Genomic DNA, 27561 nt, shown 5'->3' on the forward strand with positions numbered 1-27561 from the left:
GGCTCGGTGTGCTTTGGTGTGGGATGAGGGGGGTCAGAACAGATTAGTAACTTTCTCTAAAACATATGGGGAACGGCTACAGGATCCGGGTTTGGCTAGTCTAAAAAAGAACAAGAGGTGGAGTGGTATGATAGCAGGATTCCAGTATTTGGGGATCTGCCACAAAGAATAAGGGGTGAAATTATTCTCCAGAGCAACAGAAGGCAGGATAAGAAACAATGGTTGGAATCTAATCAAAGAGAGAAGCAATCTGGAATTAAGGAGAACCTTCCTAACAGTGAGGAGAATTAACCAGTGGAACAGCTTGCCACCAGAAATCATGAGTACTCCATCACTGGAGGTTTTTAAGAAGAGACTGGACAGTCATTTGTCTGAGATGGTATAGGTTCTCCTGCTTGAGCAAGGGGTTGGACTAGAAGACCTCCAAGGTACCTTTCCAGCTGTATTTTACTCTAAATATTCTCTCCCTTTCAGCCCAATTCAGCTCACAGGGTTGTTATTTTGGGGGGTGAAGTTGGGGAAGGAAGGAATATAAGGTATATTCTCTGCCTTGAATTATTTATATAAAAAGGGTGATCTATAAATAAACAAACTAAAATAAATAAAATTCAGCATCAGAGCTCTTTTCCTTAACTTTACTTCCCTGTGGCATTTTTCCCGAGGATTGTGGTATGCCTCTTATGAATATTTATCATCGTTATCTCTGTCTTTCCCTTTTCTTCTTCACTTTCTCTGTCCTTGAAGGAATTTGAAATCATTGTACAACAATATCTATGGACATATCAAATCGTAATCTCAGAAGATATGCTGGGGGGAAAAAAATCAAGCTTTCTCCTAGACCTGATTTTTGTGTTCTTATATTAGTAACATTATGTTAGAAATTAAGACATTAGCTATGGGCACGTGGCTTATGGTATGTAGGATTAAACATAACTTCATGGAAATATAAATTATGTGAAAGTCATGCAAATTGTCATTTGTATTATGAATCTGTTCCTTTTATTTTCCTGCACATTGCCCTTGACATCTTCCAAATTGCTCCGGTAGATCTCCCAATCCCCAGAATAGGTTTGAAGTTTATACATGGAACATTTCTTAATTTCGGTTCTGCTAATTAAATGTTTGAGACAATGGTTTTGCATTTGATACACAACTGTTCTTTTTTATAATACGGTATTTGGTCAGTCTACTTTATAATGCATTGATCTTTCTAAGACCTGTGCTGTTTTTCATCTTTGATTTAACATTGTTTTCTTAAGGTATTTGATGTATTTATTTTTCTTTATGCTTTCTAGCTATCTTTTTATTCAATTATTTCCTCTGGAATATCTTGTTATTCCACCTATAAATCTTCGTAGTCTTGTCCATCTTATCTTCATTGTTTATCTCTGTTTTCCTCCTTGTATTCCAATCACACACCTTATTTATTAACTCCTAAACTTTTTAGGAAATGTCCACTATATTATACCCACCCACCCACCCACCCTCCCTCCCTCTTTCCTTCTTTCTTTCTTTCTTTCTTTCTTTCTTTCTTTCTTTCTTTCTTTCTTTCTTTCTTTCTTTCTTTCTTTCTTTCCTTCCTTCCTTCCTTCCTTCCTTCCTTCTTTCTTTCTTTCTTTCTTTCTTTACCTAATATCTGAGGGTTGATCCAAAATTAGTTTCTTTCTTGGGCAAAATTCAAGATAATGTCACCTAGTATGCTGGAACTCTCTGACAGGGATGGATGTGCTAGTGAGATCTTATATTCCAAAGTAAATAAAGGTCTCAAAAATGGTGCCTGCAAGGGCCTCGGAGAAAGGTGTTGGATTGTACTGAGGGACAACACAATGAAAGCAGTGGATAAACTATAAATCATGAAGGAATGGAAAAATTACCTCTCACTGGAGGAAAAAAAGACATTTAAGCAGTATTGAGAAAACTGGCTATTAAAGACATTTTAGGAATCTGGCGGGAGAAGCAGGAAAACTGGTATATATTTCTGTTGCATAGATCTGATTAGTAAAGATTGATAATAGCAGTGACGTGCAGTGAGGTTTATGGCTGGTGAGGCACTGACACAGGGGTTTCAAATTTTTTTAGACCTGTGGACTTCAACTCCCAGAATTCCACAGCCAGGCATGCTCAGTTCCGATTTAAAGTGACAGCATTTTTTCTCCTTTGCGCAATAAGTTTTCCTTCATTCTTTTTCTTCTCCCTCCCCCTCCTTCCTCCCTCTCTCCCTCCCTCCCCCCCTCTCAAACAGACACACACACAGAGAACTTGGATCCCTCTCTCACTCACTCACTCTCAAACACAAACACAGAAGTTGGATTGGATATATTTTCCAAAGGCTTGAAAGCAGCTCCTCTGCCATAGCCCCCCCCCATTCCCCTGCTGCCCTCCAATCCAAGCCTTTGATTGCAGGTGGAGCCACATTGCCTTTTCACAGTTGTAATAAGTGAAGCTGGCCTTATATACTTTTATCCAGCTGTGTGTGTGTGTATGTGTGTGTGTGTGTGTATGTTTGTGTGTGTGTGTGTGTGTTTGAAAAGGCAACGTGGCTCTGCATGCAATAAAACTTTTTGAATTCCTCCCCCCACACACACCTTTTCCAGCTGTTTCAGAGAGGATTTCAACTCTGGTCTTGCCTGCCATCATGAAAAGAAAAAAAAAATGTAAAAGGAAGAAGGCAAGAGCTCTGAGGTCAGACTGAGCTAGCTGCTCCCAGAGCCTCCAAAAAGCCTCTAAAAACGCCCTCTACAGGAGGCAGGAGAACCATGTGCCTCATCTACATAAGGAATGTTTTGGCTTTTAACCCTTGCTTAGCTCTGCTTGAGTGATCATAAAGTCAGACTAAATGAGGCACCTCATTCTCCTGCTGCCCCCTGTAGAAGGCACTTTTTAGAGGCTTTTTACACAGTTAAGCACTAAGCAGAGTCATCCACTGTGACTCTGGCAGCAACTAGCTCAGCCTGATCTCTGCTCTAGCCTTTTTCCTTACATTTTTTTTTTTCTTTTCATGATGGCAGTGGTGAAGCCCTGCCTCCCCTGCCTCCCCTGACTGCACGTCCCTGGATAATAGACAGAACATCTGGAAGTATATGGAAGGAAAGTAGGATAGGGTTCCTACCAATCACCAATGCTTTGGTCTGAGTCATATTGATACATACATTGATTCCCTGAAGCTATGTTCCAGGGTTCCGAACAATGCCGTAATTAAATCATGAGCCTCTAGCCAAGCTTCAGAAGAAATCCAGTTAATCTAACTAATGTATCTAGGTTGTTAAACATAACTTAGAAAGGTTGTTCCAGAGAGTCAGACAATCTTTGCTTATGAGGTATAAAGAGGCAACATCAATCACATTGCCATGTATGATGCAGGCAATATGGGGTCACCAAACGGGCATCACCCCAACTGAAACCCTTTGAATGTGTATGCAGCACTCTTACTTTGTTTGAAGGGGGGGTGAGGGATCCAATCAGTGGTGGGATACGACGTGCCTGCTGGGAGCACTAGGTACCATTCTGGTACAGTGCTCCAGAGGGCCCACCCACCCGCCCTTCTTACCTGTATTTGAGCCGATCGGGGCTTTCACGCACGTGTACGGAGCATACGGCTCATGTGTGACACTCTGCCAAGCAGCTGGAGCATCACAGGCAGTAAATACACATGCGCGTGCTGCACGCATGCTCTGCATGTGCACGTGGTGGATGCCCAGCCCCATTGCAGCGTACAGGTTGCAACGGGATCCAGAACCCATCACTGGATCCAATTGTGAGGTCATGGCCATCATCCAGCCTGTTTTGAGTTTATCCCTGAAGATCAGTGGTGGGATTCAGCCAGTTTGCACCTATTTGGAAGAACCGGTTGGTAACTTTCTAAGCAGTTTGGAGAACTGGTTGTTGGAAGAAATCTCCCTTTGTTTTTTTCCACTTTTCAGGGCTAATCCTGTAAGGAAGGCAGGAAGGAAACATTCTGGTGTTGTTTCTAGCCTAATCTTTATTGCCCTGCTTACAGACACTGCCTCTCCAGCTAACCCTTATTACCATTGTAACAACTAAGGCGAAGTGCCCATTGACTGAGTGAGATTGACTTGGCCACACCCAAATGATCACATGACCATTGAGCCCCACCTACCCAGCTGGTCATTAGGGCAGAGAACTGGTTGGTAAATTATTTGAATCCCACCACTGCTGAAGATGATCCTGAAAACGTTCTGGAGGACCTAAGTTCACTTCCTGGGGGGGGGGGGCAGCAACTTCCTCAGGACTATACCTATGTAAACACCTTAGTCCTATGATTATTCTGGCCATACTCAAGTCCAAGTTCATTACTGAGGCTTGGCCTCAGATGGTTCAAGATCAAAGGCTAACTATACACCTGTTCTCAGTCCCCACATTAGTGATTACTAAAGACCAGGAAAATTCAAGGATATAATCACACAATAGATAATATGCATGTGGCAAGTTACAACCTTTGATTTTATTTTGCTTTAATGCATGAGGTAGTTTATTTAGTTGTTATTTATTAATTAAATGTAAATGCCACCCATCTCACTGCTACTGTTAATGTCTGTATAAAGAGAAAGTCATGACATGAAGTTCATTAGACAGCAGAAAGATTTTTCCTTCATTTTTAGTGAGAACTTAACCAAAAAAAAAAAAAAAACACCACATAAGTACTCCAAGAATTTGAAATAAAGAAATAAATGTACACTATAGAGCAATCATAAGCACCACATACCAATTAATGCATTCTAACCCATAAATTTCAAATATAATCTCACACCAAAATATGTGCAGTCCTCCCTACTTTACTGCAAAGCTGGGGTTGGGAAGAGGTTGAGAAAGATACCACATTTCCTCCTATTATGTCTGTATGGAAACTGTGAAAAACAGCTTTAGATTGCAAGGGGTTTTTCATCTTTTAAACTCTTGGTTTGAGTCAGAGTAATTCCTCCAGGGCTTCACCCTCAGTTTTCTATTCGTGGTCTATGCTTGAGTGAGGACTTTGCCCATTAACAATCTGTTGTCAACAGCCTACATAACCATTGAGAGTAGTGAAGATAGCCTGCTCCCAGCCTTCCCTTTCCGGTAAGACAGGCTGGTTGATGCAGCACCAACTTGGCTGATGAACTGTCATTTTGAACATGATCTACTGACGGTTCCTTGGAATAAATCAAGCCTGATCAAGACAAGAAAAACTCAGACCTAGTTTCCAGCTGCTACATATTGTCTAGAGTGACTTCAGCCAGAGACAGAAAGAAGATGGCAGAATGAGCTTGCTTTTAATTCTACTCTGACTAGTTAGTCAGAAAAGCAGAGTTCTTAGACTGCATCTGCCCATTGGGGGGGTTTATTCAGAATTTATTCCCCACACGAGGGGCAAGTACACAAAAGCTTCTCAATTCTGATAGTCCTTTTGAGACTTTGGGCAGGATTATCTCCTCCTTCTTACATTCAGCATGATCAGATTAGTCTTAATCCACTCAGCCTTTCAACAGGATGCTTTCATGCTTCTTCCCGTTCTCCAAAAAGTTTTATTCCTATAGGTAGGATTGGAACTAAACCCCAGCAAAAGGTCACATTTGTTAATGGTTCAGGGGAGGGGAAGGAAGGAAGGTTAAGAGGATTCCTCATAACAACTACTCTGAAATGATTTTGTATCATCGAGTGCCTGGTATGTTGTGAAAGCTTCAGTTCTGTAAAATAGCACTAGCAATAGCACTTAGACTTATATACTACTCCAGGGATGTGCAGCCAGGGGAGGCAGGGGAGGCAGAGCCTCACCACTGTCATCATGAAAAGAAAAAAAAAAGTAAAAGGAAAAAGGCAAGAGCTGAGGTCAGGCTGAGCTAGTTGCTGCCAGAGTCACCATGGACGACTCTGCTTAGTGCTTAACTGTTTAAAAAAGCCTCTAAAAAGCACCCTCTACAGGAGGCGGCAGGAGAATGACGTGCCTCATCTTATAAAGCCCTTCATGGTTGGACCTGGGTACTTGAGAGACCGCCTGCTACCAATTACCTCCAATAGACCGATCAGATCCCACAGATTAGGCCTCCTCCGAATTCCATCCGCCGGCCAATGCCGGCTGGCGACCACCCAGAGGAGAGCCTTCTCTGTGGCTGCTCCGACCCTCTGGAACGAGCTCCCCGTGGAGATTCGAACCCTCACCACCCTCCAGGCCTTCCGCAAAGCCCTTAAAACCTGGCTATTCCGACAGGCCTGGGGCTAAAGAGCTTTTGCCCCCCTCCTCGAATGGTATGGTTGTTGTGTGTTTTAAATTGTGTATTGTTATGTTCGTCTTTTTATCCCCTGTCTGTACCCCCTTCCCTGACTGAATTGTGAGCCGCCCTGAGTCCCCTTCGGGGAAAAGGGTGGCATATAAATGTAATAAATCCAATCCAATCCAATCCATCTGTTCTGGTGTTTTATGATCACTCGAGCAGAGCTAAGCAAGGGTTAAAAGCCGAAAAATTCCTGACGTAGATGAGGCACGTCATTTTTTTTCTAATTTACTGTCCCTAAAACCACCCTTTAAAAAAGAAATGCAATAAACATTATAAATATTAAAGCATATATAAATATAAATTATTTGCAACAGGAACTTTGGGCTCAAATGTGGTCCTAAGAACCGCTTGTATAAGGTATTATATCGAAAATATAAATATTGCAATAATAAAAACAAATGCGAGCTTGAAAGAGGGGAGGGGGAGAGAAAGAGAATGAAAATTGCAAGGAAAGAGAACAAGAAAGTAAGATTTAAAAAAGTATTTAAAGGCATGACTTTCAGTCTTCATCATAACAAGAATATACAAATGTAATAATCCACAATAAGGCTTTTTGCATAATACTGTGGTGTGTTCTTAAGTACCACTGCATTGTGGAATAATAACGTCTGCTAAGATAGCCGATTTTCTGCCCCTCTTTTACTGCTGGGATTCCAAATCATGCGTCTATCCAAGTGCTCAGGTGTTTATTGCCACAGCTTTTACGGAAGAAACAAAATCAATCAAGTATATTTTGAGGACTGTCTCCACATAAGTGTCTTCCTGTCAAATGTGAAGTTTATCCCTTTGCCTTTTACTAACCATCTACCCACATGTCTTTTGACATATAGGCTGCCACATTGACTCAGAAGCAAGCCCCATTATATTGAAAAGGTGTCTCATTCTTGTGTAAACATGGAAGTAGGACTGCAACCTACTCCTTCTACTTTTAGCATAATACAGGTGTCCTCCCGGTTCGGCCCGGTTCCGCCAAACTGGTAGGGACGATTGTCCCTGGTTCTGTGAACCGGTAGTAAAAAAAAAAAAAAGCTTCCAAAAATTGTGCATCTCAGCTGTGAGCCACACAATCGTGGAAAGCTTTCCCCTTCCACTTTTTAAAACATATTTTTCCTGCCTATTTGCCCGAACCGGAAGGAAAATAATGCTTTAAAAAGGGGTGGGGAATCAGTGGTGGGTTTCATAATTTTTTAGAACCTCTTCTGTAGGTGTGGCCTTCTTTGTGGGAGTGGCTTGCTGGCCATGTGACTGGGTGGGAGTGGCTTGCTGGCCATGTGACTGGGTGGGAGTGGCTTGGCTGTCATGTGACTGGGTGGGAGTGGCTTGGCAGTCATGTGACTGGGTGTGTGTGGCCAACTTGTAAAATGTGGTGAAACTCACTTAACAACGCTCTTTCTTAGCAACCAAAATGTTGGCTAGGAAACTGGCATTTGAAGCACACAAGTCTTAAAGCTGTCAAGTTACAAGACCCTTGCACCCCTAACCTTTTAGGAAAAAAACTCCATTGGTGTTCAAACTTGACAGCTTTAAGAGTTGTGGACTTCAACTCTCAGAATTCCTCCTCTCACTCTTCATCTTGATGATGTGCGGACGGGCGGGGGAGGGAGCTGGAACCGGTTCTGAACGGAACTGTAGATTTGTGGAACCTCGTCTATAGAAGAGGTCAGAACTGGCAGGAGCCCACCCCTGCTTCAACCCTTCATTTACAGTAGTTCACATTGTTTGACACCCTTTTGAATGGTATGGGAGTAGGAATAGATTTCCAGAGGGGGAAAAAAATTGCAAATGACAGGATCCATTAGCACTACTCTGGTGATCCTGAGGACACAGATAAACCTCCAAGTGCTTCAACGACCCATTTAAAAGATGCAAAGGGCCAGCTGTCTGCAAGGAATATAAATCCTTCCATTCCCCACTATCCTGTCAGAGCTGAAGAAGCTTCTTGGATGAGTAGTGAAACATCTTCAAAAGAAAAAGAAAAAAGAAAGTCCAGTTTTCTCCTTAAAAAGCATCTTTGAGACAGCCGTGACCTGGATGACTGGGAATCTCTACAGACTTTTAGTACTTCACTTTTTTTTTTTTTGAAATCTTCAAACCCAAAAATCATTACATCATTTCTCCCCCACACTTTTCTTCAATAGCCAAAACAGTCCTTATAAAGGGAAAGTCTTTCACAAAAGTTTGTGTTGTTTTTGTCTCTGACAAAACGGGTCAGCTCTGCCATCTCGGTGAGTTCTGCCATCACAATGAGTTTTGACATTTTCACTATCCCTCCCTCCCTCCGCTGTGGGAATTCCATTATTCCTCCATTATTGAGCACCACAATAGTCTTGTTGCAGTTACCATATACAAAATCAATCGGCCACGAATCTTTTCAAGTTCATTGTCCATAAGCACCCAGAAAAGCTTTGGTTTCTTCACAATATTTATTTTTAAAATCCTTCCTTCCTTCCTTCCTTCCTTCCTTTCCTCCTCCTCCTCCTCCTCCTTCTTCTTCTACCTCCTCCTGCTCCTGCTCCTCTTCCTCCTCCTTCTTCTCCTTCTTCTTCTTCTTCCTCCTCCTCCTCCTCCTTCTTCCTCCTCCTCCTCCTTCTTCTTCTACCTCCTCCTGCTCCTCCTCCTCTTCCTCCTCCTTCTTCTCCTTCTCCTTCTTCTTCTTCCTCCTCCTCCTCCTCCTCCTTCTTCTTCTTCTTCTTCTTCTTCTTCTTCTTCTTCTACCTCCTCCTGCTCCTCCTCCTCTTCCTCCTCCTCCTCCTCCTCCTCCTCCTCCTTCTTCTTCTTCCTCCTCCTCCTTCTACTTCTTCCTGCTCCTCCTGCTCCTCCTTCCCCTTCCCCTTCCCCTTCCCCTTCCCCTTCCCCTTCCCCTTCCCCTTCCCCTTCCCCTTCCCCTTCCCCTTCTCCTTCTCCTTCTCCTTCTCCTTCTTATCCTTTCAGGACTAGATTTGTAAGTCTAGGATGTATGTCATCCTCCGCTTCCACCTTGCAATGCAAATCTATCAAAGCAAGAATCCTGGGAACAGGCAAACAGAAGAGGGCAGATGTTCTTCTTACAAGGGGGAACACATATGCAAATGAGCCTGAGTCACAGTTATTAATCTTCGCATAAAAATCCCTTGGGCATTAGGGAAAAACTGAAAGAGCAAGTCTTTTCATATGCAAGCCTTTAACGGCATCCTGGCTACTCTTTGCATTTCTAACAGCAGGCTATGTGTTTCCGATATCTACACCTTAGTCTCTCTACACCCCCCCACCCCCCCACCCATTTTCTCTGTTGCTATGGCTATCGCCCATCTGTTTGCAATGTTACAAAGACGAGAGAACATGCATTCCTTCTCCAGGAAGATCTGTGACAAAATTAGCTTAAACGAAAAGGAACAGCTGCGAATTCATTTCATCTCCAGACCCTCTTTTGATGGATCGGGTAGCTCTAAAGTATAGGACAATTATTTGGAGGTTTTGAGCAATAATATTCTCTTGGTTTATTTATTTCAAAGAAATAACTTGTTTGTGCTATTGTCTTGTCATCTCACCACCAGCTAAGAGACCAAGTTTGGTAGGTGATTTCCCCCCCTCTATTGCTAAATTGTCTGCAGCTATGGACATTGCGATGAATTTTCTTGAAGGCAGGGTCCAAATGTGTGTGTGTGTGTGTGTGTGTGTGTGTGTGTGTGTGAGAGAGAGAGAGAGAGAGAGAGAGAGAAACACACTCACATATAAACTATGCATATACTGTCTGACATTTAAACAGCGTATCTTGCTGTTTATACTCCATTCATTTTTAAATAATTTTATCGTTGCAAAATACGAAAAACTAATATCAATTAAAAGAAAGATTGAAGAGTAGAAAGAAAGGGTAAAACTGCAAAAGGAAAGAAAATAGAACATTTAGGGTAAAACTGCAAAAGAAAAGAAAATAGATCATTTAAAGTATAAACAAACTTAATAGCAATATCACTTAGACTTATACACTGCTTCACAGTAGTTTACAGCCCTCTCTAAGTGGTTTACAGAGTCAGCCTCTTGCCCCCAACAATCTGGGTCCTCATTTTACCCACCTTGGAAGGATGGAAGGCTGAGTCAACCTTGAGCCTGGTGAGGCTGTGGGCAGAGTTAGCCTGCAATACTGCATTCTAACCACTGTGCCACCAGTGGTTGGTAACTTTTCATCTCCTTTTAATGTACAAACAATAATCTCTTCATCCCATGTCCCACCTCTTATCTCTAAACTAATCTATAAAGCATTGTCATTTCAGTCCTGGTGTCAGCAAGAGTCCATTAGAGTTGCAAGAAATAAAAATATGTCTATTTTATATTTTACTCCTTACTTTCACTTCTAACGATTTTAATCTTTAATCCATTCAGGTTGTCTTTCACAACCAGTGTCCAGATTGGTTCAGGATAGAAAAAAAAATACTTCAATTATTTGCTTAGTCAGTACTACCCGTGTTAGTTGGGGTGGGAAAATGTCATAATTTGACCAATAGGATTCTCCATAAGTTTGCTGCTTGGTAATGTGGTTCAGGTGTGTCCTGAAATACTGGAATATTGGAACAAGTAATAACCATAAGTACATATTCTGAATGACTAATTCCAAGAATCATGTTTTATGGAACTGACCCAAGAGGACTGTTATTAAATAACAATAGCAACAGCACTTAGATTTATATGCCACTTCAGAGTGCTTTACAGCTCACTCTAAGCAGTTTACAGAGTCAGCATGTTGCCCCCAATAATCTGGGTCCTCATTTTACTGACCTCAGAAGGGTGGAAGGATGAGTCAACATTGAGCCTGGTGAGATTTGAGCTGCCAAATTCAGCAGAAGTGTCCAGATTGGTTCAGGATAGAAAAAAAAATACTTCAATTATTTGCTTAGTCAGTACTACCTGTGTTAGTTGGGTTGGGAAAATGTCATAATTTGATCAATAGGATTCTCCGTAAGTCTGCTGCTTGGCAATGTAGTTCAGGTGTGTCCTGAAATACTTGGAGATAATATCATGTAGCAAATCTCATTGGCTTAATGGCATAAAGGGTGTACCCTTGGTTGTCTATACTTTCTAAGTTATGCAGTATGGAATAATTAAAGGATCATCTTGCCCCATGTTGAGATAGATGGGTAAATGGGCAGTGGTGAAATTCATTTTTTTACTACTGGTTCTGTGGGCATGGCTTGGTGGGTGCAGTGCAGCTTGGGGAGGTGTGGCTTGGGGGCATGGCTTGGGGGGCATGACAGGATAAGGACACTGCAAAATCTCCATTCCCACCCCACTCCAGGGGAAGGATATTGCAAAATCTCCATTCCCTCTGCACTCCAGGGAAAGGATACTGCAAAATCTCCATTCCCACCCGACTCCAGGGGAAGGATACTGCAAAATCTCCATTCCCTCTGCACTCCAGGGAAAGGATACTGCAAAATCTCCATTCCCACCCCACTCCAGGGGAAGGATACTGCAAAATCTCCATTCCCACCCCACTCTGGGCCAACCAGAGGTGGCATTTGCTGGTTCCCCAAACTATTCAAATTTTCCGCTACCAGTTCTCCAGAACTGTCAGAACCTGCTGTATTTCACCCTTGGTAAATGGGTAGTAAATAGGATGATTTGTACTGATTTTTTAGTTCTAGAATTATATTAGGAAAGGGATCTGTAAGTGATGGTAAACTAGATATTTCCTCAGAAGAAGGGGTCAAGGGAAAAATAATGACAGGGGGCATGACAGGATAAGGACACTGCAAAATCTCCATTCCCACCCCACTCCAGGGGAAGGATATTGCAAAATCTCCATTCCCTCTGCACTCCAGGGAAAGGATACTGCAAAATCTCCATTCCCACCCCACTCCAGGGGAAGGATACTGCAAAATCTCCATTCCCACCCCACTCCAGGGGGAGTGGGGTGCAAAATCTCCATTCCCACCCCACTCCAGGGGAAGGATACTGCAAAATCTCCATTCCCTCTGCACTCCAGGGAAAGGATACTGCAAAATCTCCATTTCCACCCCACTCCAGGGGAAGGATACTGCAAAATCTCCATTCCCACCCACTCCAGGGGAAGGATACTGCAAAATCTCCATGTCCCACCCCACTCCAGGGGAAGGAGAGTCAGTCAATATGCTGACTCTCTGTAAACCGCTTAGAGAGGCCTGAAAGGCCTATGAAGCGGTATATAAGTCTACTGCTATTGCTATTGCTATTGCATTCCCACCCCACTCCAGGGGAAGGATACTGCAAAATCTCCATTCCCACCCACTCCAGGGGAAGGATACTGCAAAATCTCCATTCCCACCCCACTCCAGGGGAAGGATACTGCAAAATCTCCATTCCCACCTCACTCCAGGGGAAGGATACTGCAAAATCTCCATTCCCACCCCACTCCAGGGGAAGGATACTGCAAAATCTCCATTCCCACCCCACTCCAGGGGAAGGATACTGCAAAATCTCCATTCCCACCCCACTCCAGGGGGAAGGATACTGCAAAATCTCCATTCCCACCTCACTCCAGGGGAAGGATACTGCAAAATCTCCATTCCCACCCACTCCAGGGGAAGGATACTGCAAAATCTCCATTTCCACCCACTCCAGGGGAAGGATACTGCAAAATCTCCATTCCCACCCCACTCCAGGGGAAGGATACTGCAAAATCTCCATTCCCACCCCACTCTGGGCCAACCAGAGGTGGCATTTGCTGGTTCCCCAAACTATTCAAATTTTCCGCTACCAGTTCTCCAGAACTGTCAGAACCTGCTGTATTTCACCCTTGGTAAATGGGTAGTAAATAGGATGATTTGTACTGATTTTTTAGTTCTAGAATTATATTAGGAAAGGGATCTGTAAGTGATGGTAAACTAGATATTTCCTCAGAAGAAGGGGTCAAGGGAAAAAAAAATGATGAAAGCGGAGTTTGTTAGTAGAGGACTGATTTCATCACTTGTTAAAAGCATTCGATCTTAAATATCCCTTTGTGGTAAACTCTGGTTAATGATGCCTCCATATTGTTGATCTTTCCATAGTCAATGACATGATTATCTTTTATCCCAAAACTGGATTCCTATTATCTGGGTAGGGAATAATCTCTCCTATCCATTGAGAAATTTCACGTAGTTGAGAATTTTGGAAAATGAGGATATAGACATGTGGTGTCTGAGTGACAAGAATGATATTGGAAGCTGAGAAAGCTTTATCCCCTATTTTCCAAATATTTGTAAGCCTATTTTACTGTTCTTCAGAAGTGCAAAACAACCACTCAAGTGCTCTTTAAAACATGTCTCCACTTTTACCCAGATAATTTAATGCTGCCTGATATTCATTACAAGTATGTTTTTTTATTTCCAATGACAGTTTTACTCTGCCATGCTTCCAGCATTTGTATTCGTTCAGAATTCCTATTATTCGTCACATTTGTTTCGTCAACTTTCAGCAAGTCACCTTTGCATTCCATTTCCTTGTCAACTTCCATTTCTCCTACCCCCCTTCCTTAGGTTTTTTTATTGTCTTCCTCCCTCACCTCTCTCCCCCCTCTCTCCAAACAGCATAATGAATATATGTCAACCTGAGAATGGGTCAATAGTGTAAACGTTTTTAAAGGATACTTTACATAAGTATGTTATATAATTACACATAAGATGGAAATCTGCCTTTTTTATTATTATCAATAGCCTGACCTTGTCCCTGCCGATATTCCATCTATCATTTATTATAAGGGAGACCTTGCTCGCACAAGAACAGAATGACTGGTGTGCTGCTAAGTAGTAATAAATCTACTCCTTATCTGCTTTATTTTCAACTATTCCAAGCCCCGGGGTCTTATGTTAGAATTTTGGGAGGAAATCATATTGGTGAGAATGTGAGAAGCATATGATTCAGGTTGACTTCTTAGTTTTGGCCGCTTAATTATGGAAGATTCACACCAATATTGTTTGTAGGCTTGATGTGCAAAGATGGTTCAGTCTGGCACAGTGGTGGGATTCAGCCAGTTCGCACCTGTTTGGGAGAACCGGTTGGTAACTTTCTAAGTAGTTCTAAGAGAACCGATTGTTGGAAGGAATCTCATTTTGGTTTTGTTCCACTTTACAGGGCTAATCCTGTAAGGAAGGCAGGAAGGAAACATTCTGGTGTTGTTTCTAGCCTCATCTTTATTGCCCTGCTTACAGAAATTGTCTCTCCGGTTAACCCTTATTACATTGTAACAGCTAAGGTGAAGCGCGCATTGACCTGAGTGACGTTGAGTTGGCCACGCTTACCCAGTCACATGACCACCAAGCTCCACCTACTCATATGGTCATTAGGGCAGAGAACTGGTTGTTAAATTATTTGAATCCCACCACTGGTCTGGTACAAAAGATGATGAGTCGATAAGAATAGCAATAGCAATAGCAGTTAGACTTATATACCGCTTCATAGGGCTTTCAGCCCTCTCTAAGCAGTTTACAGAGTCAGCATATCGCCCCCACAGTCTGGGTCCTCATTTCACCCACCTCGGAAGGATGGAAGGCTGAGTCAACCTTGAGCCGGTGAGATTAGAACCGCTGAACTTCAGATAACAGTCAGCTGAAGTGGCCTGCAGTACTGCACCCTAACAACTGTGCCAGGCAAGTACAACAGAAGAATCCTACTAGTTTCCTGCTGTTTCTGTTACCCAGATACTGAAGTGCTTGCTGGCTCTGAAACTGAAAATTATATGCATTACGGATTGTTGCGCTGTTTCCTATTCTGATTTTTTTTTTTATATTACCCAGTGTATCGTGTGCACAGTTTGGACTCAGGTGGCTTCAAATCAAACAAGCAAACGAACGAATAAATTCACTATCAAACGTACCCCAAGGAAATTATTGTTACATACATAATACATAAATGAATGTCATAAAGCACGATACCATTTGCATGCAAAAACCAAAATCCTGTCTTTATGGAGGCTTTTTTCTTTTTCATTAAAATCTTCTGAATGCATAGAAGTCATTAAAACTGTCAATAACTACAAAGTTAATGAAATCAGGTACACGTGAAAAGTACATTTGAATGGATGGTTTTTGGAGAGAGACTGGCCGAGCTAGGAGAGGAGTCAAGTTGTGAATTAGTTTGGAATCCCTATATGGGCATTAGAGCTGTTGAACCTTATCTAGTCTGACCCAGGTTGCAAATCACCAATTTGAGAAGATTCTTGTGTTATAGACTTGAGCAATAAGGCAGCTAATTGAAGTCTTCATTTGTGAATCTGATTGCCTGCATCCACAGTTGTTACACACACACAAAAAAGTTCTAATAACATGTATTTAGGAGAGGCCATTTGCTATAATACCGTATTTTCCGGCATATAAGGAGACTGGGTGTATAAGACAACCCCTTACTTTTCCTGTTAAAATATAGGGTTTGGGCAATACTCGCCATATAAGGCATACCGAATTTTTAAAAAAAATCAGTTTGATTTCAATATTGTCCCACAGCAAGTTGTCCCATTCCGGTCCAGGACAGCTTCGTCAGGATGTGGGTGAGGAGTGGGGAGAGGGATGGTCTGATGCGAAGCCTTTTGCAGCAAAAGCCACCAAGGCCACCTTATTAAACGCCAGAAATAAAAGGCTGGTAATGCCACGACTCCCTTCACTGTTTCAATGTATGGGTTTTAAGACCCTTTAAGCTGGAACACAGTCCCTGTTGCCCTTACCCCTCTACCTCCAGATTAGATCTTATGTTCCTTTCTACAAATATATTTTTGAGAATTGTGAAGTGCTATCTGGGAAATGATTAATCCACTGACACATAGCCTGCAATGTCCATTGTATGGACTCCAAAATCTACTACTGAAATCTGACAGCAAAAGTAATGTTTTTCAGTGGCACCATTTTTCCAGTTTCGACAAACTAAAAAAAAAAAAAAAATGCAGTTACTCCGTGATTTTATAAATCATGGAGTAATTGCAAGCAAAATGTTTTCTTGGACAACTTGGAGGGAGTGAGAGAGGGAGAAACGGAGAGGGAGGAAGAGAGAGGGGGGAGAAAGAGAGGTTTCAGCAGAAAATATTGTATTCTGCTATAATTGAACATTATTTTGAGAAATCTTTTGCAGGATCTCAGTCCTCCAAGCAACTCAAACCCATTTACCAGCATTAGAAGGATGGTCAAAGAACTGTTAATTTTTTTGTTTATGGTACAACTGAAATAAATGTGGCATTTCAGATATGGAATTTCTGTTCTTATAAAGTTTATGTAGTTACTTACTTACTTATTTTCTTTTACTTAGTTAATCAAATATATATATATATATATATATATATATATATATATATATATATATATATATATATATATATATATATATATATATACCCATCTCATACAAATTGAGTGTACAATAAAACTAGAGAATGAAACATTTAATAAAATCAATTGAACAATAAATGTGGATAAAAACAAAATAAATAAAGGAAGATTGGAAGAGGACAGATATATATCCTTCAGGGTTCTGAAGGAACTGGCACAGTGGTGGGTTGCAGGTGGTACGCCCTGGTACAGGCGTACCGGAACTTGTCCGGAGCACTGGATACTGTTCCGGTATGGTGCTCCGGTGGGACCACCCACCCGCGCAAGCTCCTTACCGTGTTTTAAAGATTTCGGTGCTTCCCCACACGTGCATGGTGCATACAGTGACTGTGTGATGCTCCACCGAGCAGCTGGAGTGTTGCGGATGCTTGCGGAAGCGTCGTTTGCAGCTACAACACATGTGTGCACTGTGCGTGTCCATGTGGACGATGCTGGGCCCGTTCCAACCGTACTGGTTGGAATGGGATCCGGAATCCACCACTGAACTGGCAGACGAGATCTCAGAAGCACAGAACTATATCTTTCAGAGATCCTGGAGCACCAGGGAACTGCCAGAGGACTGGAAAAGAGCTGATGTGGTTCCCATCTTCAGAAAAGGGAAAAAATAGATCCAGGAAACTATAGACCTATCAGCCTGACCTCAATACCAGGAAAGATTCTGTAAAAGATAATCAAGCAACAAATTACCGAACACCTAGAAGTAAACAAAGTAATAGCCAAAAGCCAACATGAGTTTGTCAAAAACAAATCATGCCAGACTAATCTTATTGCATTCTTTGACAAAGTGACAAAATTAGTGGACCAGAGGAATGCCATCGATATAGTTTACTTGGACTTCAGTAAGGCATTTGATAAGGTAGACCATAACCTACTACAAGATAAAGTAGAAGAATGTGGGTTACACAGCATCACCACCAGATGGATTCGTAACTGGCTGACCAACCGAACTCAACATGTAGTCCTCAATGAAACTGCACCTATATGGAGGGAAGTATGCAGTGGAGTACCCCAAGGCTCTGTTTTAGGTCCAGTCCTCTTCAATATCTTCATCAATGATTTGGATGAGGGAATAAATGGGGAACTCATCAAATTTGCAGATGACACCAAGCTGGCAGGAATAGCCAACACTCCAGAAGACAGGCTTAAGATACAGAAGGATCTTAACAAACTTGAACATTGGGCACTATCCAATAAAATGAAATTCCGTGGTTAAAAAAAATAAGGTATTATATTTCTACATTTAGGGAAGAAAAGCAAAATGCACAGGTACAGTATAGGTGGTACCTTGCTCAATAGTAGTAATTGTGAGAGGGATCTTGGAATCCTAGTGGACAACCATTTAAATATGAGCCGGCAGTATGCAGCAGCTGCCAAAAAAGCCAACACAGTTCTAGGCTGCATAAACAGAGGGATAGAATCAAGATCATGTGAAGTGTTAATACCACTTTATAATGCCTTGGTAAGGCCACACTTGGAATACTGCATTCAGTTTTGGTCGCCACGATGTAGAAAAGATGTGGAGACTCTAGAAAGAGTGCAGAGAAGAGCAACAAAGAGGATTAGGAGACTGGAGACTAAAACATATGAAGAACGGTTGCAGGAACTGGGTATGTCTAGTTTAATGAAAAGAAGGACTAGGGGAGACATGATAGCAGTGTTCCAATATCTCAGGGGTTGCCACAAAGAAGAGGGAGTCAAACTGTTCTCCAAGGCACCTGAGGGTAGAACAAGAAGCAATGGGTGGAAACTAATCAAGAGAGAAGCAACTTAGAACTGAGGAGAAATTTCCTGACAGTTAGAACAATTAATCAATGGAAAAACGTGCCTCCAGAAGTTGTGAATGCCCCAACAGTGGAAGTCTTTAAGAAGATGTTGGATAGCCATTTGTCTAAAATGGTATAGGGTTTCCTCCCTAGGCAGGGGGTTGGACTAGAAGACTTCCAAGGCCCCTTTCAAATCTGCTATTGTATTGTATTGTATATCTTACAGCCAGCAGGCAAGTTCCCTGTCACCTAGGGATCCCTATCTAACCTGAAATATGATCAGCGGTGGATGTCACATTTTGTTACCACCGGTTCAACCCGTGCATGCCCGCTCTCTTCACACCGCTTCCACACATTTTCCCGACCTTCCGTGCATGCACTTTGCTCATGTGCGTGCCTTCCATGCATGCACCTGGCTTCAAAAATGTGCCTAAATAGGACAGCATAGATCTGGGGCGGATGGGCGAACCCACCTGTGATTTCCGCTACTGGTTTGGGTGAACCGGTTGGAACCGTCTGAAGACCACCTCTGAATATGATAGTAGTTGCCGTCTAAAAGTGCCTGAAAGGTCAAACCTTTCCTATTTTAGATCTGAATTCTGCTCCAAAATGCATTGTTACTTGTCAGAACACTTGTCTATGCCAATACAATACTTCCGTGTTAAAGTTATTAGCAATACTTATGGGGAGAACCAATTCCCCATAAGAGCCAAGGTGGTGCAGTGGTTAAATGCAGCACTGCAGGCTACTGCTAGATCAGCAGGTCAGCGGTTCAAATCTCACCGGCTCAGGGTTGACTCAGCCTTCCATCCTTCCGAGGTGGGTAAAATGAGGACCCAGATTGTTGGGGGCAATATGCTGACTCTCTGTAAACCGCTTAGAGAGGCCTGAAAGGCCTATGAAGCGGTATATAAGTCTACTGCTATTGCTATTGCTAATTTGGTTTAGTAATTAAGGCACCTAGATAATAACTAGAAGAGGGTGAGTTCTAGAGCCACCTTAGGCAGAAAGCCAGTTGGCTGACCTCTGGCCATTCATTCTGACTTAATAGCAGTTAGTTAGCAATAGCAGTTAGACTTATATACCGCTTCATAGGGCTTTCAGCCCTCTCTAAGCGGTTTACAGAGTCAGCATATCGCCCCCACAGTCTGGATCCTCATTTCACCCACCTCGGAAGGATGGAAGGCTGAGTCAACCTTGAGCCGGTGAGATTAGAACCGCTGAACTGCAGATAGCAGTCAGCTGAAGTGGCCTGCAGTACTGCACTCTAACCACTGCGACACCTCGGCTCTAACCCTAGGAAGCAGACAATGGCAAGCAACTTCTGAAGAACCCTATCAAGAAAACTGCAGGGATTTGATTAGGGACTCTCCAAGAATCAATGCTTTCTCAAAGGTACAATAAATAAATAAATAAATTACTATTTTATTTTTGTATAGTGAAATATGGTTCTCAGGAAAATATTTGTATATACTGTATTTGTGCATGCACACACACACACAATATGCTTCTCTTACCATACTGCTCTCTGGAGAGGAGCCTAATGCTGGGGAAGATTGAGGCCAAAAGAAGAAGGGGACGACAGAGAATGAGGTGGCTGGATGGAGAAATTGAAGCAGTAGGCATGAGCTTAAATGGACTCCAGAGGATGGTAGGAGACAGGAAGGCCTGGAGGAGCATTGTCCATGGGGTCCCAATGGGTCAGACATGACTTCACAACTAACAACAACAACCAGACTTCTACCCAATTGAATAAAAAAAGAATTACCAGGATAAGAGGTTGGTTTGTAATTAATCTTCAGAAGTTTCTAATGCCCAATTGTTTAACAAAATAGTACCAAAACTTCTCTCTCCCCTTGGTTTTCGTTAAATAATAACATACTGAATCATAATGAAATAAAAGGTATGGCAACTAGGAATAGAATTTAACATGAAAGAAACCTCATTCCCAGTCTAGGTACTAAAAATAGCAGGGGAAAGCTACCATTCTTAGAAAGACACGGCTATTAATCACAAACTCCTCAGCTGCATTTCATGTTTCAATTACATTACAAAGACGCAAAGGAAACTTTTCCTGAAAAGAAACAGTGGTGCCTTCAGCAAACACTTCCATGTTTTTTTAATCTAGGGCAGGAGAAATAGCCAGTTTAGTGTTTAAGGTATCAGAAACTGGGAGACCATCAGTTCTAGTTCCATGTTAGGCCAGCTGGGCGACCTTGGACCAGTCCAGTGGTGGGATTCAATTTTTTTTTTTTACTACTGGTTCTGTGGGTGTGGCTTAGTGGGCATGGTGTGGCTTGCTGGGCATGGCAGGGGAAGGATACGGCAAAATCCCATTCCCTCCCGATCAGGTGGGACCCGGGAGGCAGAGAATAGTTGGGGGTGGAGCCAGTCAGAGGTGGTATTTTCCGATTCTCTGAACTACTGAAAATTTCCACTATCAGTTCTCCATAACTGCTCAGAACCTGCTGAATATCCCCTCTGGACCAGTCCCTCTCTCTCAGTCCCAGAAAGCCAGCAATGGAAAACTGCTCTTGGAAAACCTTGTGAATAAAAATGTAGGGACTAGCACTTTATTTAATTATTTAATTATATATGTACTAACTGCAGCATGCATAACTTATGCACAATACTGGAAAAAAGAAAATACACCCTCAGAGCTAGAAATAATCAGAAAAGTGTTGGCCTATCTGCAGAAGCAGATAGGCTCCCTCTTGAACTTAAAAATAAAGGGGGATCAGAATATTTTGAAGTCTGGAACAGATTTTATGACTGGTATAAGACAAGATGACAAGACTGGAACAAACTGTAAAAATTGTGATTGGACAGAAGGATAGATAATGCACTAAGTAGGCCAGTGGTGGGTTTCAAAAATTGTTGGAACCTACTCTGTGGGTGTGGCATCCTTTGTGGGAGTGGCTTGCCACCCATGTGACCAGATATGAAATTATGAATTGGTACTTAGGTCGGTCCAAGTAGCTATTCAGAAACTCTGGCATTGAAGCATGCAAGTCTTAAAGCTGTCAAGTTACAAGATCCTTGTGGTGGGTTTCAAAAATTTTTGGAACCTCTTCTGTAGGTGTGGCCTGCTTTCCGGGTCCACTAGTGGAACCTCTTCTAACTGGTTCAGTAGATTTGACGAACTGGTTCTACCGAATAGGTGCGAACTGGTAGGAACCCACCTCTGAAGTAGGCTAATTGTCAGTGGTTGAGACTAGCTGTATATAATGTGAATGTATGGTCACTTCGACTTCGTGGTACTGCATTGTTTTAAATGTAAAAATAATAAAAATATATTGGAAAAAGAAAATGCAGGGACTCTGCCCGGGCTGTCAAAAACGGACTTGAAGATACACGCGTACAAATACTGCATGTAATATGCCAACTCATTGTTCAACTTGGGATGGATGAATACCTGCAGTGCCTTTGACATATGGCTTGATATTGTAAACATCAAATGAACGCAAGATTATAAATCTCCCAATGCAATTCTGGGTGAACAAATATGCCTAAAGAATCCTGGCTTGAGTGATCATCATGCTGTGAATCGCTTTAAACCATCTCTCCTCACTTGATTGAGATGAATTAGTGTTGCATTGAAGTTAATCTAAGAACTTGGCTGAGGGCACTTTTATATGCAGAGGTTCTAAATGCCCTCTGGAAATTTGGATTGGCTTCAGATTTAAAGAGGGACGGGCACAATGTTTGTCTTCTTTCTCCATGGACTAGTTCTGTTCAGGTGCGGAGCCTGATTGTAATGTCAGATTCTCAAGCAATTCTGGGCAGATAGTTCTAGCTCTTTTTCTCTCTCCCCCTGGAGACTTAGCAATAGCAATAGCAGTAGACTTATATACCGCTTCATAGGCCTTTCAGGCCTCTCTAAGCGGTTTACAGAGAGTCAGCATATTGCCCCCAACAATCTGGGTCCTCATTTTACCCACCTCGGAAGGATGGAAGGCTGAGTCAACCCTGAGCCGGTGAGATTTGAACCGCTGACCTGCTGATCTAGCAGTAGCCTGCAGTGCTGCATTTAACCACTGCGCCACCTTGGCTCTTAGCTGCCTTCCACATAAAGGAATGCCAGGGTGAAAATCTCAAGAATGGACTAGGAATTTGGCAGCATAGGCTGGCTGGTTTCCTAAATATAAGGCTCATTCAAATGCATATTAGGGCAATATTTAAATGCAAATGTGATTAATGGTTGCTCCTGCTCATGAATGCTTGGATCCCCATCATTTATTATACATAAGTTAAAAAAAAATCAGTAGGGTGTCAACCATTTGCAGCGGTATTTTCCCTCCTTTGCCAATGGCCAGAATGAAATGTGCTGATCACACACTTCTATTAGCTCAGCTTCAAGGAAAACAGATGAACTGGTTGCTAAAGATAAATTCTATACAGGATCACCTCATCATATCTGTTGTGGCCTGGCAGGAGCAGTTGGAGCTGCCGCCAGACTCCGACAGCGAGGGGTCTTATGAGTCGGCCTTGGAGGAGGTGGAGGACCCTGGACAGGGTGTCGACTCGGAGCAGGGCAAGGAGAGACTGGTTGGCCCTCAGGTGGCGGCAGAGCATTGGATCAAAGGGAATGTTCAGGAAAACATTTGGGAGTTGTATCAGGATGCATGCAGACGCAGGTCTACTCAGCGTAAAGGAAATTACAGGAGGTGATTACGAACAGCCGATGCTGATCAAGATCCCCTCTTGCTGATAAAAGAGACTGCTGGTGCCACGTCCTGGTTGCAGAAGTCAACGTTCCTGTTCTCGTGATCGTTCCTCGTTCATGTTCATATATTGAGAGAAGCTAACTTGGATAAGTGGCTGGATATATAGAATCCTGGTTTGCATTGTGGTGTGAGTTATAGGACTTTCTGCCAGAGCTATTATCTTTGTTTATTTGGGCTTGCAGCCAACAAGAGCTTGGACTGATTAAAAGAAACTTTTTTGTTACGTGGCTTTTGGCTTTCGTTCCTGGATGGAGAAGGGGGGCGGTCAGAACACATATCTATTGCACTTGTTTTTTGGGAAACCAATTAATAAATTCGCAGCATGGACCGCAAGCCACATCATTAGCTTCAAACAAATAACCAATTCAGCATTTTTAATGTAAAGGCAGAAAGGGAGGGGATGAAGGTAATAGAAAGTTGTAACGCAAAGACCAACCTCCACCCAGCCAAGAGGCATTTGTGTTTTGTGATTATTTAAAGCACAACATGGATGAATGTCTCTGACCTTATGGAGTATGTTAAACTCTTTCCTATCTTTTTATAAAGAAAAATAGTTTTTTTTTTTCAATTGCAAAATGCCTACAATTATATCCACATTCATTCCCTGATTAAAGCAGTCTATGGAAAAAAAACATTATAAGGTGCCCAGAGTCCAATGTTCTGGGGCTCTCATTTTTCTATGCACATTCCACAATCGATGGATCGATGGGAGAAATAATGTAAAGTAACGAAAATAAAAGAAAAAAAGAAATGAAACAGAAAGCTAAATATATAAAAAAGGGGGGGAGGGAAGGAAAATAGAATAGAAAGGAAAAAAAGATACAATGAAATGGCTTCTGATCTTCTTTGAAGCAGCTATAACTACAATGATAAATTTACCCCTTTATGGTTACAACATCATTGTCATTTTTCTATCATCTGTCTTATTTAATCATCAAAACTAAAATGATTAGCTCATTTTGTTTCTATTTTATGCAAAAGCTGCGCACGGGATTTCCAGTCAGCAATCAATGTAGATACTATCTTTTCTCTGATTAATGAAGCCACATTAGCTAGTGTTTCCATCATATTCACCTACCATTCCTCTATTGTGGGTAAGGCTGAATTTTCCCATCTTCGAGCATACTATAATCTCAAAATGATAATGTTTCTGGTTAAAGTCAAATCATGTTCCACTTTAGGTATTAGTGCTATATTGATCTCTTTCCAACTCTCTGGCATCTTCCTATAAGGTAGAGTTCATTGTATTTTGTAAAGATTGTAAAAGTTCATCCTCAAAACATGTATAATAAGAAGCTGATAATTCATTTGGTCCAGGGACCATTCCTGGCTTAATATTTTTAATAGCTTTAAAAACTTGTCTTATTTGTATATAGGTCCATTCATAATCTGTCTTTATTCCTCTGTAATACAAGGTAAATTTTATTTCCTTAGATGTTCTGTAAATTAACTACATCCATAAGTGTTTAAGAAATGAGGCTCATTAAAACTTTTGTGTCCATAAGTGTTGCAATACAACTGTGGACTTCATTGAAAACTCTTGACTCCCAGCTATTCAATTCATGAGCTCACCACAAAAATGTGTTTTCTGCATTCTACTTGAGGAGAGCAGTGTCTGGAGTGAAAGTGGGCAATCTCATGATCCTTCCTTATCCAGAAAGACTTCATTAGCCAGACGTCACTGTTCTCTGCAAGAATGCTGTCCCTGCTTCTTCAGGGAATTCTCACAGAAAGTCTACATGTTCCATAATGGTTAATTCTACTTTATTGTAAGGTTAAGGTAAAGATAAAGGTTCCCCTTGCACATATGTGCTGGTCATTCCCGACTCTAGGGGGCGGTGCTCATCTCCGTTTCAAAGCCGAAGAGACAGCATTATCCGAAGACGTCTCCGTGATCATGTGGCTGGCATGACTAAACGCCAAAGGTGTACAGAACGCTGTTACCTTCTCACCAAAGGTGGTTCCTTTTTCTCTACTTGCATTTTTTGCGTGCTTTTGAACTGCTAGGTTAGCAGAAGCTGGGACAAGTAACAGAAGCTCACTCCATTACGCAGCGCTAGGGATTCGAACCGCCAAATTGCCAACCTTTCTGATCGACAAGCTCTTAGCCACTGAGCCACTGCATCCCTTATATTGTAAGGTTACATTAAGAGAATCTTTCAGTCTGATAGTACATTGTTCTCCTTTAGCCCTTACAGCCTAGGAAAGTAGAGAGGGTCCCTTCTGAGAAATTTGCCAAGCCCACATTCCTGCTACCGGTATGTGCTAAGATGCCTCATCATAACTTGTCTCTTCCCCCATCTCGCAAAGTCATTCCCACATATTACAAAAGGGACTATCGTAGATGAAACTAATGCAATCTTAATGTCATGTAGTTCAACAAGCTATATTCTCCCATATGTATAAATTATCGATGAATCCTCCTTTCTACTTACAATTTGTTCAATAATATTGTAAAGTCCATTGACAAATTACTTAATGGGCCAGCAAATGCTATTTCTTTTCCCCTTTCTTCCTCCTCCTCTTTCTTTCTTTTTTTGAGTTTTATCCAGAGGTGGGTTCCTACCAGTATGCACCTATTCGGTAGAACCGGTTCGTCAAATCTACCGAACCGGTTATAAGTGTTTCCACCAGTGGACCCGGAAAGCAGGCCACACCTACAGAAGAGGTTCCAAAAGTTTTTGAAACCCACCACTGGTCCTTGGATATGATTATTCTACACTACCATGCTCATATTTATAAAACTCAGTGCCTCTGTGAAAGGTAAGGATGACTACTGCGTTTGTGGTGCAATCAGAACATTGCGTGTGTTGAAGTTGTTTTAATGCAAACCAAAGATGCCTTTCAAAAAACAAGTTTACATCATATTCTTATGCATGCCAGTGCTGTGTGTGAGGTAATTAAAGTGGTTCTGACAAGTGTCGTCGGCATCTTCATATCCGGTCACATGGGCGGCAAGCCACTCCCATCCGGTCACATGGGCGACAAGCCACTCCCACAAAGGAGGCCACACCCACAGAGTAGGTTCAAACAATTTTTGAAACCCACCACTGGTTTTGTCTGACGTTTCTTATTCCTAGAAGAGGATTTTCCTCACAATAAATACAAACTGCCCCAAATGGAACCAAAAGCAAATTCACAAACCTTTAAACTGCTAGAGATACAGTTTAATTAGTTGAAAAAGTCAAAATAATAAAAGTCTGCAAATGGCTTATGAAAAGCCTTTCTCAACTGTGGTTCTGCACAAGAGCACTAGGGGGCTCTGCAGAGGTCATGCTTAGAAAAAAAAGCATACATTGTTTTTGCAACTTTCCATACTATGTTTTGCAATAGTGGGACATTCTGTTTGCCACAACTCAATTGCTGGGGGCGGTGGGGGGGGTGTTCTTGTTTGTTTTTGCAATTGCTAAAGTTGGAAAACATGAATTGGATGGGTTTTTAAATATTTTTTGCAATTTTTATGCAAGAGTTTCCCGAGAAGTTAAAATTATTTCAAGGTTTGAGAAAGGTTGCTACAGGGGTTTGTGGTTAAAAAAAAAAAGAGAGAGAGTGGATCAATTTTCCTTAGAGCGAAAGAAGCAGATTTCAATTCAACTGAATGGCTTTGCTCACTTTCATCAGAAATGAACACCAAAAACATTGCATAAATGCTTTATATGAGGGCAAAATATATAGTTTCCTCCAAAAAACAATCCAATTTGCATTTAAGCCAGCTTCATTTTAGCACCATTGTTTAAAAAAAAAATATCTGCCCTAAGATTTTTTTAAAAAATACCCTTTAGATGTTTGTTTAGATCCAGCTTTCTCTCAAAATATGCATTTCAATCTAAAGATATTCTCCAAATACGCATTTTTATTCAGGATGCATATATCAACATTCTTGAAAGGCTAAGCTCCCTCAAGATACTCTTCATTCAACAAAAACACATTGCTTATTCTTCTTCGTGGCCGACTCATAATGATGTCTTTTCCAGTTAGAAAAGAAAGCAATCGCTTGGCCACTTCAGCACCTTCTTAAATGAAAGTAGTGGCATCATATTAAGTATTACCTGCAATAATTGAGGAGCACTGATGGATTTTTATTTCATACATTTTGCAAGAGGAACACTGAAAGCAGATTTCCCCCTTCTTCTTTAGCGGGAGGCAATGGGCATAGCCGTTCTCAAAAAAATATGTCTTTTCTCTTTGGATATAAACCTAGGAAGACACTCAAGGTGGGGCGTCCTTGGTGTTCTCAGAGCTTAGTAAATTTGTTGCAGAGATTTCATTAACCAACTAGGTAACTCCATTAATTCTAGAAGTAGATGGAGTTGCTCTCTCTCTATCTATCTATCTATCTATCTATCTATCTATCTATCTATCTATCTATCTATCTATCTATCTATCTATCTATCTATCTATCCTCTCACCAACACTGTGACAGGGCAAACCACTAGTGTATAAAAAAGAGAGAAAGCCCCACTCCTTTTCTAGCACTGATGATGTTAATGAAATGTCT

General features: G+C 41.8%; 1 protein-coding gene across 1 annotated transcript in view; it reads right to left on the reverse strand.

Moving 5' to 3' along the window:
• The window catches only part of EYS (eyes shut homolog), an 88181-nt gene that overhangs the window by 56587 nt on the left and 4033 nt on the right, over positions 1–27561 (reverse strand). The gene's annotated exons all lie outside the window — the stretch shown is intronic.

Source organism: Thamnophis elegans, chromosome 4 (genome assembly GCF_009769535.1).
Source record: "Thamnophis elegans isolate rThaEle1 chromosome 4, rThaEle1.pri, whole genome shotgun sequence".
In the NCBI taxonomy this organism is placed as follows: Eukaryota; Metazoa; Chordata; class Lepidosauria; order Squamata; family Colubridae; genus Thamnophis; species Thamnophis elegans.